Source organism: Lissotriton vulgaris, chromosome 11 (genome assembly GCF_964263255.1).
Source record: "Lissotriton vulgaris chromosome 11, aLisVul1.2, whole genome shotgun sequence".
Classification (NCBI taxonomy): Eukaryota; Metazoa; Chordata; class Amphibia; order Caudata; family Salamandridae; genus Lissotriton; species Lissotriton vulgaris.
In genome coordinates this window covers 706,243,585-706,260,336 of record NC_141699.1, presented here as the reverse complement: position 1 = coordinate 706,260,336, position 16,752 = coordinate 706,243,585, and the positions used below count along the sequence as shown (strand labels likewise).

At 42.5% G+C, this 16,752-nt stretch overlaps 1 protein-coding gene across 1 annotated transcript in view; it reads left to right on the top strand.

Moving 5' to 3' along the window:
• Positions 1 to 5,225: 5,225 nt before the first annotated feature.
• The window catches only part of LOC147683350 (uncharacterized), a 120,106-nt gene continuing 108,579 nt past the window's right edge, over positions 5,226 to 16,752 (top strand). The window contains exon 1 of the mRNA XM_086944825.1: positions 5,226 to 5,471. The gene's annotated coding sequence lies outside the window, so the exon portion shown is untranslated. The remainder of the gene's footprint in view (positions 5,472 to 16,752) is intronic.

Genomic DNA, 16,752 nt, shown 5'->3' with positions numbered 1-16,752 from the left:
GCCCCACAGGCTTTCCTTGTGTGCACTTCAGCATATGAAAGAAAACAACATGATCCGGCGATCAGTATCCAAACAGGGTACTGGCTGCAGCACGTGGACACATGTGCATGCATGCAACACATATGAGCCTCCGTGCACACGCAGTGCACACACGCAGACACCCATAACCCCCACCCCTCCCCCACTTCAACACCTCTTGTCCCCTCCCCCGCATCCTTTGCTAGGACATTTTCCCAGCCACCGTGGCGTTGTAATTACAGTCTGCACTGCTCAATCGTCCCTCCCCACTCCCCCTAAGTGCGGCCCTCTCCACGAGAACCCAGGGACCGCAGCAACCCGACCCCCCAAACCAGATCCGGTGACACAAGAACCTGAAAGGGAAAGGGGCGGCGCCGTAAAACACCAATCACGATAATTAAGGGGTGGAGGTGGGTGTGGGGGGGAGAAGAAAGGCGCTGAGCCCCCGCAAGGACCGGCGGGGTGGGTGGGCTCAGAGGTGGGAGGAAACTGCCAAGCCACAACAAATCGCTAGTGTAAGTGAGCGCATGTGTGCATTGTCAATTTAAATAAATGTGGAAAAATACTAGTTGTAGGGTCGTCTTCTACTTGTGGCAAAAATAAATGTGGATAAATACAGAAAAAATGCTCCAAAAATAAATATGGATAAATACAGACGGAAATGGCAATAAAAAAATACCATAAAACAGGGAGCCCTAGTTATTATCCCATAAGCCAGAGTCAGGAACTGAACCCTTGCTCGCCTTGATAGCGCTTCCATCCCTCTGTTTGCTGACAAGAGGGTCCGCTACCCAGTTGCGCACATTGCATATCAGTGGGGTCTCAGTCATACTATTGATACCTTTATAACAGCATTTTTGTGCCTGATCCCCGATATCAAGGATCTCTGATTTGCTGTAAACAACAGAATTCCCCAGTAGAGGCAGGTAACTGGCAGCATTTCCGGCTCCGGACTCCTCCGGGATACTGACGGGCACCGACGGGCTTGCCATAGGCGCGCCCGCTGCGCACGTATGCTGCGTGCATGCTGCGCGCTCGCGCAGCGTCTCGTTTTCTATTGGGAAACATATGCGACACCACACCAGACAGACTAGTGGATTCTACTCCTTTCCCCTTTCCTTGTTTTGTTTCCCCCTCTTCCCCACCTTCCCCTCTTTGGCTTTGACTTTGTTGGGCGAAAGAGGTGGGTGAGGGAAGCTGGGCCCCAGCATCTGTTCCTTACACTTTGCCCCTGGGGAAAAATCAGGTGGGCCTCACAGTTTCGGGATTATTGAAGTGCTGACATATAATGTATACATCTTCTCAGCGGCACATCTCAGCCTCTCACATCTTAGATGAGCCAAGGTTCCCTTCCTAGAAGCACACACCACAATGCGAGGCCTGCAGCCATAGTTGCCCATACTTTTTACATTTAACAAAAACTGTTCCCCTACTTCTTGTTAAAAGATAACTGTCTAGGAACAGGTAATTCTGACAGTTGAGATGCCTCATTGGAAGGGTAAGGGAGGAAGTCTCCTGGGTTGTGAAGTCGAGGGAGGGGCAGATTACTAGACAAGAAACCATCCTTCTTGCCAGGGTGTCTGCTGCCTGAAAGAAATTTAAATGTGTGTATTTGGATAATCTGAAAATGTAAAGGCTGCTTTGACGCCGGTATTGGCTTTAATTGATCACGGTTCACTTGAAGCTTCCTGTTGACAAACATGTCTTCTTTTTTAGAGATATTGTAAGGCTGTTATCAGCTAATCTGTGGAGTGTGTCTTTTATGGAAGCCATACAAATGGTTGCACTAGGTACAGGCTGCCCAATATTGACATCTGTTTACTTTTTTATCTTATACCTAAATCTTTTCATGTAGTGTGTTGCAGCCTATCTTAAACTGTGCGCAATGAAGTTAAAAATAATGACTTACAGTGCTTCTTGTCACAGGTCGAGACCTTGTAGGACCAAAAATAATTATTGATTCAGTGGGGAATTCCCCACTGAACCAATAATTATTTAATTTGGTGGCTCTTTGGTTACACATACAGACATTTGCAGTGATCACTAACATAAAGTAAACTTTCCAACTGATTAGTTTAAGTTTTATTTATTTTTTAAATAAAAATATTTTTATATGATTTGGTAAAATCGTAAAAGGGTGAAACATACCACTATGTGGTAAACAACAACATATAGAATAAAACATGCCCCCGTGTGCAGGGCAGCATTGCACAAATGTACATGATGAGTGAAAACAGGGAGAGTGCTTTTAAATATGCAAGAAGAATATAAACAGGAGTAGCACTTTATAAGGCAATGGCCCTCATTAGAAGATTGGGGTCAGTAAATGACTGTTATAACAAGGATGCAGCACGCGTTAGGACTTGTGTTTGATTAAAAGTGTCTGTCCCCCCGCCTCAAATAAAATGCTTGCAGTATCTTAGAATAAAAGGGAAGAGAGAGGAGAGTAGGCTGTAAAGTGCATCAAGGAAGATCTGGGTCTGGCTGCAAAGTGTCCATATGTCCCAGTTCCTGTTTTGCTGTTGCCTTTTTTCGAGCTCTTGAGCTACAAATGTAAGTAATGTTACAGTTATCAGAAAAGTTGTATCGAAGACCCACTGTAGCATGTTATCACAGCCGCCCTGCAGGTCCTGACTTGTGTTTCTCTTAGAGTTGGCCTCAGGAAGATCTTCCTTAGATTGTGTAAGGCCGGGCAAATACATAATAGGTGTAATAGCGACTCTTCTCCCTTGTCACTGAGGTGACTATCCAGAGATGGCCAAGTCCGTAACCACTTTGGGGTAAGGTCTTTGATCGGAAACCACCCCAATTGCAGTTAGCCTAGTTTCCGCTTATAGTGATCCCTGAAGCATTCTTGTAAATAGGATTGTTGTTTCAGTTGTTTAAATGCTGGCATCGCAATCCACAAGCGGTACAAAAGGGGGTGGTGATGGACGGAGCATTTGAATCAATCAAACTCTCACACCCAGTCAAAAGATCTGGGTTTAATCCATCACAGTTCTTTAGCCCACTCTGCCACCCCAGTTCAGACATGGCTATATGCAAATCAGTCTGACCCTGTGCCTTCTGGGAACAGTCCAGCCCGAACTGCCAAGCCATGTCTTCCCTGGACCGAAAACAAGCTTCCGAGGACCGGTTTCTGGCATTCCAGCCGTCTTCAGCCCGGCTTGCTTGAATCCAGTGGCAAAGTGAGCAAGGGACTCACGTCTGAGTATACCCTGCCACACTTATGGCGGCCAAAAGCGGTACAAAAGGGGGTGGTGATGGACGGAGCATTTGAATCAATCAAACTCTCACACCCAGTCAAAAGATCTGGGTTTAATCCATCACCGTTCTTTAGCTGTCTTCAGCCCGGCTTGCTTGAATCCAGTGGCAAAGTGAGCAATCTAGGCATGACTTTTGCCAGCCACTAATGTTTTGTCTATTTGCAACGATGCTTGTTTGATGGCTTTGTTAGTAATTTGTTTAAAAGCAAAGTATGACATTGGTGAATGCCAAGCTTCTTCCAGGTTTAGCGATAGAAGCACTTGTCTAAGAGTCTTACATGTGGAATTGGTTTGCCTAGCCTGTTTTTCGACCTCTTCCCAACAGTGATGGGCTAGCGTGTTGTCTTCAGCATTCGCCAGTAATATTTGTCCAGGACCCCTTGTCTGGCCTGTATCTGGTTTGTTAATCCATATTTCAGGCGTATTTGTGCTTGGGAAATATGGCGCGGAATTAAGAACAGTTTTTTACACAATCTCGATTGGGCAAGATTTAGCATTTTAGAGTCCTTGGTGTCCATCATTTCCAAGCGATATGTGATAGAGGGCAGAAATGTTGCTGCTACAACCTTTAGTAAGTGACTGGTTGAGCTTCCACTTCGTTTTTTTGTATAGTTTTGAAAGCGAATTGTAGTTGTTTTGAATTTGTTTTCCTGAGGTCTAAATTACGTTTATAGTTTAATTGGCGATCTAGTAGGACGCCCGAGTTTTTATATTCATCCACCTGGTTTAGAGTACAAGAATGTATCCTCCAAACAAATTTTGTGTATTATTTAATTTAAGGTGTGCATTATTTTTTATACAATTACCTGAGAGTGAAAGACCAACAAAATAGCGACAGAATCTTTTTTTCTTTTTAGGATTACCTATGACCATGCCCTCACGTTCAATGGCCCCACCCTCTCCCCAACCCACTCAGGATCAAAGTTTCCAATCGCTTTATTAATGCCTTCGAACACTGCCAGCAACACAGTATGTTTGGTGGTCAGGTCTGGTGACTCAGTAGACTAATGCATCCACTGCAGGGGCCTGTTTGACCTCATGGTCACAGATTCAAATACCAGTAGGTCCATTCAGCCTTTCATCCATCTGTCGTCGATAAAATGAGAACCATCGAATTGGGTAACAATAAACATCTGTTATTCAGCGCTAAGATACCTACGGGTGAACGTGCGTTTTACAAATACACGTTATGTTTATTTGCGACATGTCACACGGGGTTCTTTCTCCCAGCACTAAGAATGCTGGGAGCAGTAAGCCCATACTGATACTTTGAAAATAAAACAACAGATCCCAGTATGAATAGGGCTATTGGCTGAAAAGAAAGGACTGCCTGAACGTTTCCCTTGTGACGCAGATCCACTTACAGCTATTGTCCAGTTTGTGTAGTGGGCTGTGGGTATTTTTCAGTCTTATGGAAATGGTTTACTGTAAGGTGGGGCATGCAATGCATGATGTCACACTTAACCAGTCCTGGCTTTTCAATTGCCACGTCTTTTCATTCTGGAACTTGAGTTTTCCCCATTACAAAAAGTGCCATAACAACACAACTTTTAAAGTGCACTTTTAAAGTATCCACTAAAAGTAAGTAAAGATTGAGCTTTTTTAGTTAAGGAGTTTGTTTTTTAATTTTTTAATTACATTGCAGGCCCTTCTTTAGTGGGCAGGCTCAGGATATATAATTTAACAATCAAGGAGACTTTACACGATATGTCGGCAGTGTTGCAGTACACGAAGGTAGGAAACCATGATAGCACATTTCTATCGCCATGAAACAAAGCAAACTGCTTGCCAAACACCGGTTGGCTCCTTCAAATTATGGTGGAGTTTGTCTGCGAAATAATTTAATCCGGAAATTCATAAGAAATCAGCAAATGAGCGCGCTGCCCCCGCTCCGGCCTTCCCATACAACGGAAGCCAGCCCAGGAGTCAATCAGGCAGCATTAGCCGGCATTATTAAATATGGAATCTGGAGCCAGGAGGCTAACGCGGTTACCGAGGTCCGGGGGACAGTTGGGTTGAGACTGAGCAGAACACCGGCCAAACGATGATTGATAAAACGCCGCACCGCAAAAGGGCGTTATTAGGGTGCGTGTCCGCCATGCTTGTTGCTGCCCGGACACATTCCACCTTCCAGCCGGGGCGCGAGCTTTGTCTTCGGTTTCTGCTTCCTACGCGGTTATCTATTCGGTAAGTCGACAAAGCATGCTTTAATACTCTTTAGGTTCACGTTTTCTTGACAGGCAGGGCGGCATTTAAGGCAAAACAAATAGTTTGTCCACGACACACCAGTATGGGTGCACCAAATTGTTTGCAACAGGGGCAAGATCCAGTTCAAGGTTGTTTCTTACCAATCCAATGCCTTCTGGGAGATGTAGTCGTAGAATATTCCAGGAGGTCTAACGTTTTAGTACTTGTAGATTATTTTGGGTGGTAGAAGGTAAAATTCAAAAAGAAAATCGTGATTGAAAATGGACTGTGGTTTTCTGAGACATCTCGAATGGTAACTTTACCCAGGCTTAAGTACAAACCACCTTGCACAGTTCATGCTTCGAGCTACTATGAATGATGAAGTCCCACAACTTATTTAAAAAAAATATCTGATAGACCCTCTTCAAACTCTTTTTTTATTTTCAATAATCCTTCCACATTATTTTCTCTTTTTAACGCAACCCTTACGCTTTACATTATAATTACTTGCCACTTTGGCATTTTGTTTTTATTTCCCGAATTTTTGGAATAATTGTTTTTCCTCAGAAGATTATGAATATGGACACCGATTTACAAAAGTTTTCGGGTTAGCGTTACTTTCGCAACACTAACCCAACGCTAAACCTTTTTTGGAATTAACAAAACAACACTAATTGGTATTTGCGTTGGTTTGTATGGAAAAGTAACACAAACCAGTGCGAAATGCTGCTTTGCATTACTTTGCTCTCAAGGGGGCATTATTGTACAAGGGCGTTCCCATGCAACCACCCATGCTTTTTGACACTACACAAACCAGTGCGAAATGCTGCTTTGCATTACTTTGCTCTCAAGGGGGCATTATTGTACAAGGGCGTTCCCATGCTTTTTGACACTAAACCCTATCTACTAACATTAGTAGACTGGGGTTAGCGCCAAAATTAACACAGCTGAAAGCAGGTGCTTAAAGGAGACATGTTTTTCATTTCTCCTTGCTTTTCTGTATTTGAATGTGTGCTGCACTGTAGAGCACAGATACAAAGTAGGAAAACGTTTTAAATTTGTCTAGCCATATTATTTTGTACAGGAAGGGTACCCTTCCTGCGCACAACCTATGGTAGACTCAGACATGCATCCTGGTACTATGGCACTAAGGTGTGTGCCTGGCCCACGGCTCCTGAAATCAGCGCCGGCGCTAGGGAGAGTGGAGGAAAGTGCTGTTGTAATTAACAAAGTGCCATATCTCTGTAGCTATAACGCTCTCCTGCTCCCTCCCCGTCACGCAACGCAGCACAGCATTTTTGGCTGCTGCGTTTCATGACTCCTTTGAGAATATAGGCCTAGTTGTTTAGAGGAGAAAGGCCTTGCTCAAAAGACTACAGGAGTTCCTGAAAAAAGTTTTTGGTATCACAGTGTGGGGTTATCTCGTTTCTTTGGCCGGTGGAGGAGTCCTAGCAGGGTCGGACTGGCATATAGAGTAATCTTCCAGGGCCAGAAGGGCTAGTCTGATAGAGCAGTGTGTGGGCCTGATTTTTAGCTGTTTGGTGGCTTGTTTTATGGTTCAGTCACGGTTGATTTTACTGTTTATTTCCCCAATATTATAATAAGCATGGCATGAAGAAAGCACAAAGACTGCAGTCCCATGTCTTGCAAAACACCTGTGTCTTTACAAGTTTAAAACTGCTCCGTTTTGCAATCATAGGCCGCTTTTTTTTATCTATCTAATTTGCTAATCTTTAATTTTGGGGCCTTGAAATATTTTCTGTCTCAGTCTAACCCAGAGTCCTAGCCAACTAATGGCACTGCAGGAACCAAGGTAAAACAGGAGTATTCGTGAACTTTCAGAATTCAACTACTAACGCAGCAGTTTCCTGCAAACAATGTTCTCTGCTGCCTGCCATTCACGTAAGACAGGGCAAGCCCCTCAAAATCTCCCTATCAACCCATCAGGCTGCTATTGTTTATCAGCTTATGAGAGAGACGGTCTAAAATTCCTGTATAAAACCTTTTCTGATTTCCTTGTTACAGGCAACTTGTGACATCTCTAGTCACCTGTAAGAAAGAAGTGACATAGCTGCTCAAAGGTAATAACTTATTACAGGTGAGTTCTGACACCTGAGAGCCAGCTGCTGAGGGGAAAGGCAGGTCACAGAGCATAATTAAAGCTGCAGTTTCAAAAACTAAACATGGCGTTTCCTACTTCTGCTCTTCGTTTTCAGGTGAGCAGAGGTAAGCAGAAAAGACATATTTATGGCATCATGTTTTGTCTTTCATCTACTGAATTATAGGAAAGATAGAATCTATCTGCATGGCTCTACAGGTCATAAACTACAGAATTTTGTTTAATCTTACATATATTAAACTGATTCTAATATCTTTTTACAATAAATATCTAAGTGGTTTTTGGTTAGTTTAATTGTGTACTAAAGTTTATAAATGTATTCTTCATGTTTATAGACATTCCATCTCTTTCATATGAAAGATCACCTCATCAAGTATTTAAACTGTTTGTGGGAAGAGTAATGGGGTGAGACTGTATTTTAAGGAATAAACTACCCCCGCCATAAACTACCCCCGCCATACATTATCAGCTCACCTATATGGTCACAAAACTTCTCAGGTGACTTGCAAAATCCTCATAATGTATAACAAGGGATACTTTCAATCTCTGTATACAATTCAGGCTCCTAATTACGTGTTACAGTTGAGCTGTAACATCTCTAGTTACCTGTAATAACAAAATAACTTAGCGAACGGTAATAATCTGTTTCAGTTGAGTTGTGATGACGTAATGCCTCTTAAAGATCTAGCAGTGAGGTGAATGGAAGGTCACAGAGCCTCATTACAGCTCCAGTTTAAACAACTTGAAAACTAGCTTCTCTTTTTTCTAATATGCTTTTTCTAGAAAGGAAAAGTGATCAGCAGAAATTAGATCTTTATATCAAGATATTAGGGATAAAGTACCCCTTGATGTACATTATAAGGATATTACAAGCCACCGAGGAGTTCCATAACCTTATAGAAAAACTCGGTTGTTGTAAGGTTATGGAAATCTGAGGTGGCTTACAAGTTTCTTATCGTGTATGCCAGGGGGTTCTTTATTCCATTATAAATACATGGTAACACCTTCACTTTTCCCGCAAACCACTTAAAACCTTGATGCGTAGCCCTTCCATAAGGAAGAGTGAGCATGTTTGCAAACATGAAGAATACAAATGAAACCTCTAGTGAAAAATTAGACACATCATTGCAACAGATATGAGAAACAGTTCATTACAAGTAAGTGAAAAAAGCTGCAGTAGCTCGGAATGTGTAGAAATGTGCAGAAAGATTCTATTCTAGCTTTTCTCTATCTGAGGAGTACAAAAATAAACATTGTCTCTCTGCTTGTCATTGTAAGCTATTAAAATAGAGCAAAAGAAAGAAAAGCGACGTTCCGTTTTCTTGTTGCTTTAAACCGCTGCTTCAATTATACTCCCTGACCTGACCTGTTTTACACCTCGGCTGCTGCCTCTGGCAACATGCATTGCGACATCTGAACTCGCCTGCAATAACTTATTACAGTTGAGTTCTGGCGTCTTTTCTTTATAATCGTCGACTGCGTGCGTCACAAGTTGCCGATTTATAAAGAAATTAGAGGCCTGAGTTTATACAGGGATTGCAGATTCCCATGTATTATGTTTAATGTTTGCATGCTTTGGGTTATATCAGGATCTCGCTGCATGTTTCTACACATTTTGAGCTACATCAATTCTTTAATCTAACAATAAAGGGATTCTAATATCTTTCTAAAAAGTTGCATACTGTTTTGGGTCTGTTTAATTTTGCTTTACACATTTTGCTTTCATCCTTCATTTCTGCAACCATGCTGTCTATGTCATAGGACAGAACAACACACAAAGGATTTCAGAGGTTTGTTAGAAGGCTGAATGGTGTAACGGTTGAGGTATGAAAGAATAAAATATCCTCTGCCATGTATTAAAAGAATATTGCATATCTCAATGGAGTTCCATGACCTTAAAATCGCAACTCTGTCTTTGGCCACATTACTCCATATGGTCACAGATAGAAATAAGAGAGTAGGTTAAATAGACTTTTTAATCTATACATCTGGACCTACAATCCTGCGTTACATTTATCAGAACAAGTGCATTTTTAACAACACTAATAAATTCATGGAAGTATAATTTAAGCTCTGAAAGGCAGGTGATTCCACAATTGTGGTGCAAACATTGAGAAACCTACTTCTTTTCTCCTTACACATATGTCAATTGGAGCTTCCTGAGCACAATGTAAGAAGGGTATTATGTTAATCAGTATTCATATTAGGTCATGTACTACCCCCTGATATGTTTACAGACGCCAGTTGTCATGCGCGTAAATATGGATACAGCTGATACCTCTGGCTTGCCATTTGGTATCTCCACCACAGCCCTTGCTTCATCTTGGTTGAAGGTCATGATGACAGCCGCAGGACTCAAAGAGCCATGTTTATGTTCCGTGGTTTCCACTCCTTGCCATCCACTAAGCCTTCATCAGGATGTAGACCGCTTCTGAGGGCTAAGAGCCAGTCAAAGGATCAACATTCCAGGGGGAAGTAGCACCAGCCAGATAGGCCATTGTCCTTCTCAAAACTTCATGTGTGATTGTCTGAGGCCTACCCCCCTCTGCACCCGCACAGCAAGTCCTCCTTAAGGATGGCTGCACAAGGTGGGGTAGGCGTGTGCGCGGCGAAAGACACAAAATACATGGTAAAGACAATATTACTAAGTTGCAAGACAGCTGTTCAGATGTTAAAATTACCACTTTGTTCTGATAATAGTTGCAATTGTATCTTTTCTAGTTAGTTTGCTGGGGTATTTCTGGCAGCTATTCTGTTGTTCTCTTTTATAGGATGGGGTTAAGAGATTGTATTGGTGGAAGTCATGCATGCCGAGGATCTTTAAGGTAGCGTTAACCCTCAATGGCAGCCCAGCGTTAAGAAGAAATCCCTTATTTAAGAGCAGTATACAATTAAACTGCATCCATCCTAAAACCTTCATCCCAATGCAAGAACAAGCTGTTGTCGTCTCCCTATTTAAATGCATTTGTTTTGTTGTCTAAGAAGGCTGAACTGCCGATGTGGGCCACAGAGATGCTTACCTTAAGAGATCTGTGCAGCATAGTGTAGTGTAGTTCCTATATTCCCAATAGGCTCTGCGCATTGGAATAATATATCCTATAGATGTCACGACCTCAACATCATCTCCTACGTCGACGACACCCAGCTCATCCTCTCCCTCACCAAGGACCCACACACCGCCAAAACAAACCTCCACAAGGGAATGAAGGCTATTGCCAACTGGATGAGGAGCAGCCGTCTGAAACTGAACTCGGACAAGATGGAGGTCTTCATCCTCTGACCCACCCCCTCAGCCTGGGAAGGCCCCTGGTGGCCGACCACACTGGGGCCAGCACCGACACCCACCGACCATGCACGCAACCTAGGATTCATCCTCAACTCTTCCCTCTCTGTCTAAGCAGGTCAATGCTGTCTCCTCCTCCTGCTACAACACCCTCCGCACGCTCCGCAGGATCTACAAGTGGATCCCGACCGAAACAAGAAGAACAGCGACACAGGCCCTCGTCAGCAGCAGACTGGACTACGGCAACACGCTCTATGCAGGAATCCCAGCCAAACACCTACGACGACTACAATGCATATAAAATGCCTCCGCCCGACTAATCGTCAATGTCCCCCCGCCGCAGTCACATCACCCCCCACCTGAGAGACCTACATTGGCTCCCCGTCGACTAGAGGATCACCTTCAAGCTCCTCACCCACGCACACAAAGCACTCCACAAAGCCGGACCAGCCTACCTGAACAGCAGACTCAGCTTCTACACCCTCACCCGCCAGCTCCGCACCGCCAGCCTCGCCCTCGCCGCTGTCCCCCGCATCCAATGAACGACCTCCGGCGGCAGATCCTTCTCCTATCTCGCCGCCAAGACCTGGAGCACCCTCCCCACCCACCTACGGCAAACCCAATCCCTACTCGCCTTCAGAAGACTCCTTAAGACCTGGCTCTTCGAGCAGTAGCGGCACCCCCCTCGCCTCAGTGCCTTGAGACCCTCAAGGGTGAGTAGCACGCTTTACAAGTACTTTGATTGATTGATGTGACGTAGGACTTATGTCTACTAGGTCTCTATCCAATATATTAGACTTAATTGTGAGTGCCAGCTAGCTCAGAGGTCACTAGAAACTTTCTCAAATTCACAAGAAGGAATTAGTTTCTGACAACCGCATAAACATGACAACTTTGTTTCCCCAAGATAAAACTTATCTTCAGAGTCGTGGAAACAATAGATAGATATTTTACTCAGTCATTCGTGCATGCTTCGTTTCACCAGAGGTGCAGAGAAATAGAGAGACGGACGTTTTTCAATAAAAGGCATTTATTGAGCAGTCTTCTTTCTCATGCAAAAGAAACTGCTACAATCGTAATACTGGTAGCAAAGTATAATCCGTGCAGTAAGAAGAGTATTATGAAATACTGTAAAAGCATTGTATGGCTCCTAGACCATAGATAAATACATACATAAATAACAAAGACTAAAAAGTACTCTACTGGTGCTTCTAAAATATGCCTACCCCGATGTCCCTAACCTAAGTCTAGTACGAGGGAAGAAGTAAGTGTGGTGTAGCATAAGTTTAGTATTATTTTTGCCAAGAATCTAACCAAGATCTCTCTTCGGCTATAATCAGCTCCGTACCTTGGTTTTAGAATGAAGGAGGTCGGTCTCAGGACTCAATTTCCCAACACCCCGCAAGGGGAGCTTGGAAACACTGGAGCTGGATTTCTCAGCAAGAGAAAAGACAGCGTCTCTCTCAGTGCGTCCTTCGGCACTTGCTGTAGCAGGATGCGTCGGGCAAGTAGATGGTCGAACTGCTCCAAACCACTGTGTGTTTGCTATGGCAAGTGTGGACATATTTATACCTTGAAGGTGCCAAGTTTGACGTGAAGGTGGACATAATAACGTCATCAAAGAGTCTCAGTTTTTTGAAAATTCCATGAGTTCTTGGATAAATCAATATTCAAGCAAGGGGAAGTCCCTAAGTGCTGACGCAGAGTTTTCCAAGAAATCGTTGTGGATTTTCGGAACTAGTGGAAGTAGCCATGCCGTATTTGGACTGCATGGGCTATGTCTAAATATGGGTATGATTTCTATGCCTATATAAGAACATGGTGATTTATACCTATATAAGGGCATGAATCAGGAAAATTACTCTAGGTTCCTAAAATGCTATACAACACCCACTCCACTTTATTATGTTTGACATTACTTAATTTAAGCACTAAAACATATCTAAAGCATGTGTTTACAATCCCACCCAAAAATACATGAAAATGCCTTTTAAATGGTTGCACACGAAAATGAGCATTAATACTGTATGCAGATAAAAGCAATGATTTCATTGTAAGCATAAAATATGATATTGGCAATGCTAACTGAATGAATCATAAATAATTACATTCATAAAATGTCTCTAAATACAGAAGAAAACGGTCGAGACCATCCCATAGCAGAATATATAAGCTGTTTTGGTTTGTAGATGAGGTAAATATTGTTTCTAGGAAGTATTCAAAGAATTCTTGTTCTTTATGAAGAGTTCTATTTTAAGCAGATTGCTTTGTGCCAAAGTTCATTTTTGGAAAAAAGTCAAATCAAATTGTAGAAAAATAGAGTTCCAAAGCTAGAAGTTTTTGTTTTGAAAAACGAAGGTCGAATTCAAAGCTGATATAAAGCTGTGTGCTAATTTCCAAAGTTATTTTTGGTGTCAGGAGAAAACATTAAATCGTCTGAGCTGGCAAAGAAATAGTCTACCACAGTAGGTGAAAGTTGAACCACTTCATTAAGTAGATCAATCGTACACAGATGGGACGCTTCGCCGTCCGCGTCAGTCGCATTAGCAATGTTCGCAGTAGATGGTACCTGTGGGCCTGTTGGTCTACGTATCTCACCCTCCACTGGAATTGCTGGTGAGACCTTAATGAATGCCGTCATCAGGATTGGTAGCCGTTGGGGGCAACACAATGCACGAGCTGTTACCAAACCAAGCAAAGTGTCAACATCCGTTGGCTGAGCTGATGGAAGTGTTAGACAGATATCCAACACGCATTCCTCTCCACATAGCAGGCATCGTAAAAAAGGTAAGATGCAATCTTGCCAGATTGATCTGAACGATAGGAACCACGTGGTATTCAGATCTCTCAAATGAGCCGAGCCCAGCCAAGAATCTGTGTTATGCGTTCACGATACTGCCTTGCCAGTAGAGTGTTCTCCATGGTAATCTGGGTATCGCTGGTGACTGGACTTGCCATAACGGAGCAGAAGGAACAAAAATAGTATCCCTGCTACGAGTCCCAAAATGAGGCAGGCTGCTGAACACAGAGTGCACGAAGTTAGGAAAAATGTCTAGGACTGCTTCAAAGGGTGCTAACAATCCCGAAAAAATCATCTTAAATACATGTACAAGACAACTGGTATAAGACATGTTTAAGATACGACCTAACATTTCTGAGAAATGTATGGGGCAGTTTGTTGATAATAGGGCATGTATCTCTGCAGAGGACCTTGCAACTTGCAGATCATACGTCTCTCTGGACAAGGTCAGTGGCACCGTTTTTTGTAAAAGAATGACTTTCATTCTGCTTAAAGTATCAATTCACATAGAAGAGGTGTTCAGTGAAGGCCATAGTGGCGACTCCCCGTCTATCTTAGTTTTCGGAAATGATGCTTTCATACAGCAAGTGACCCTAGCTGACACACTAACAAGATAGGCTATTCCTGACATCATTCCACAACAGCTGTGATCATTCAACATTATGTAGCTCCCATTGGAAAGCTGCCTAAAAATCGGATCTATCACTGCTGCCGGCACACCCTGCAGGTGGCATGATAAGTTGTTTGAAGAACCATCGCAGGCTCCATGCAAATTAAGGCCCTGACAGAAGTGTACCGCTCAGTGTGGTTTTGCAATTTTTACCACTAAGAAATACCTCCTTTTTCTCCACTCCAACATTTGTGTGTGTATGGTAAATCCCAGGTCGACTTTATGTACTCTGTACCCAACCTTTCATACAGGCCTGCTGGTATGTGTTTTAAGTAATATGAAACTGGAAAATCATTACTGGTATCGTGATGGTGCCATGTATTATCCATTCAATGGCTGGTTTCTCAGAAACAGTTCATGGTAACCTTTCCAGTTTTTCTATGCTCAGCACGGTATAGTCTGCTCCCCTCTTTGCCAAAGAGATTTGTTTATCTGTAAGGTTAAATCCAGTAAACAATGACATGGTGTTGATTAGACTCCAAGGCGCATAGCCTGAACGAAGGTTTTGTAACGTCCAGCCTAGCAGCATTATAGAACGCAATTGAGACTGTCCATGTTGTAACATGAGCAAGTCTTGTTCCGTTATGTCTATGGTAGATGATACAATGCTGTCCAAAGAATAAATTCTGGATGACAGAGTTGTTAACCCCTTGTCAACTACAGAGAGTGCTTTCTCTAAATTAATACGATCAATTTCTCGTATTCGTTCTGCAGTTTCCATTTGCGTGACTTTCCATGCTTCATTATAAGCAACGTATATACCGGCGTACATGAAATGTTTGACGTTGTTTGCGAGGTCCTAGTAAGAATTCTCTCAAATCAATGCCATCTTTAAGTAAAGTGAAGTGTTATTTTATATCTGGGAGTGCGGATTTTTGTAGCCACTCAAGGCACAGTTTTCCTACACTGTAAGTTGTTACTGTCCCTGGATGTTGTCTCTGGACATATCTTGGATCTGGCCTAGTTACTGTAAACCCTTGTGTCTTGTTCAGTAATCTATCTTGACAGTTATTCGTGTCTGTGGGCCAGATTAACCATTTTTTCCAATCCGGATTACTTCTGTTTTGTTGTAAAATGTAGTTTACGTCTACCTCCTCATCTGAAGTTCTATTACTATCAGGTGCGGGTTTAGGTATGGACGGTTTGTTGAAGTCTTTTATCTTAGCCAGGCCAAGACAAGATGTCTGTTGAACAGTTTCATTTAAAAACAGAATTTGTTCTCGGATGATGCAGGCTCTAAATAAGGCTTCTAAACCTTGCACCTGCCAGTCTTTTGTGCCCCAGACAGTTTTTGTCTCAATGTTTTCCTTCCAAAAGTCAAAATCTAATGTGGACAATTGAGCATAAAAGGCCGCAGAATAAATTTGCTTAGTATTAGTCAACATACTTTTCATGCCTTTAATATTTTTGAAGTAAAATGTTTCTGGATTTGTGACATTAAAGCCTGAGAAGTATGGACATTTTTCATAAAATGTTTTAGAGCTACCTTTTGGTGGTGTTGGACAATGTTCCCATTGATTATAAGTTGAAACATTTCTAGGGTTTGTAGATTTGTGCAAAAAATGATGACCAAAATGATTAAAACAAAACATTTCTTCATAATTTGATGAACCTTTTAAGTATTCATGTTTTGCAAATTTTGCTGACATATCAAATCTGTCATCATGTTATTAACAGTCTCAAAGTCCCAATCATCAGAAAATGTACTGGGTGAAACAAAATCACTCAAGGGAACCTTAAATTGGCGTAGAATCTTCAGCAGCTCAACAGGGCCATAAATGTCATAATCAGTTCTGTCCCATGCTATACCACCAGGTAGAGGAACAGCTATGATGTTTACTGATGACAGATCTTTGTTCACAATGAGATGGTTTGTGTGGCTTCAGGTGCAAGTTGATGATCTTTTTTGCTGTGTCCGTTTTACTATATTTTCCATCTATCAGCTTTCCCAAACTTAAAACCAGAATGAGCCATAGTAGGAGAAAAAGTACACCTAACACAATCCAAAATTTAACCCATGGTGAAACCAGATATGTATTTTCAAGCTGGTGAAAAAGTTCTTTTACTTGTTCCTTGAAAGTTTTATTTGCTGGCGTTGTTTCGGGCTCACTAGGATCCTCGGAAAACGTATCCAAGTTGATGAAATAGCCAGAGGCAGTTCTGTCAATTGTTGGTATTGCATCCGGATTATTTGAAATCGTTGGAGCTGCTTATTCCTTTGACATATTAGTATAGTCAGATGCTACATCATTGTAGACAGGAGTGTCTTGACGAACTGTTATTTGGGTTTCAAGAGGCACAATTTCCATGGCTTTGTTGCACAGTCCTTCTTTTCGCACTGCAGAATCTTCAAAGGTGATGAGTCTTTCAGTTTGAACCTCTTGGATAGTAGCAAGATTTGGTTGTCTG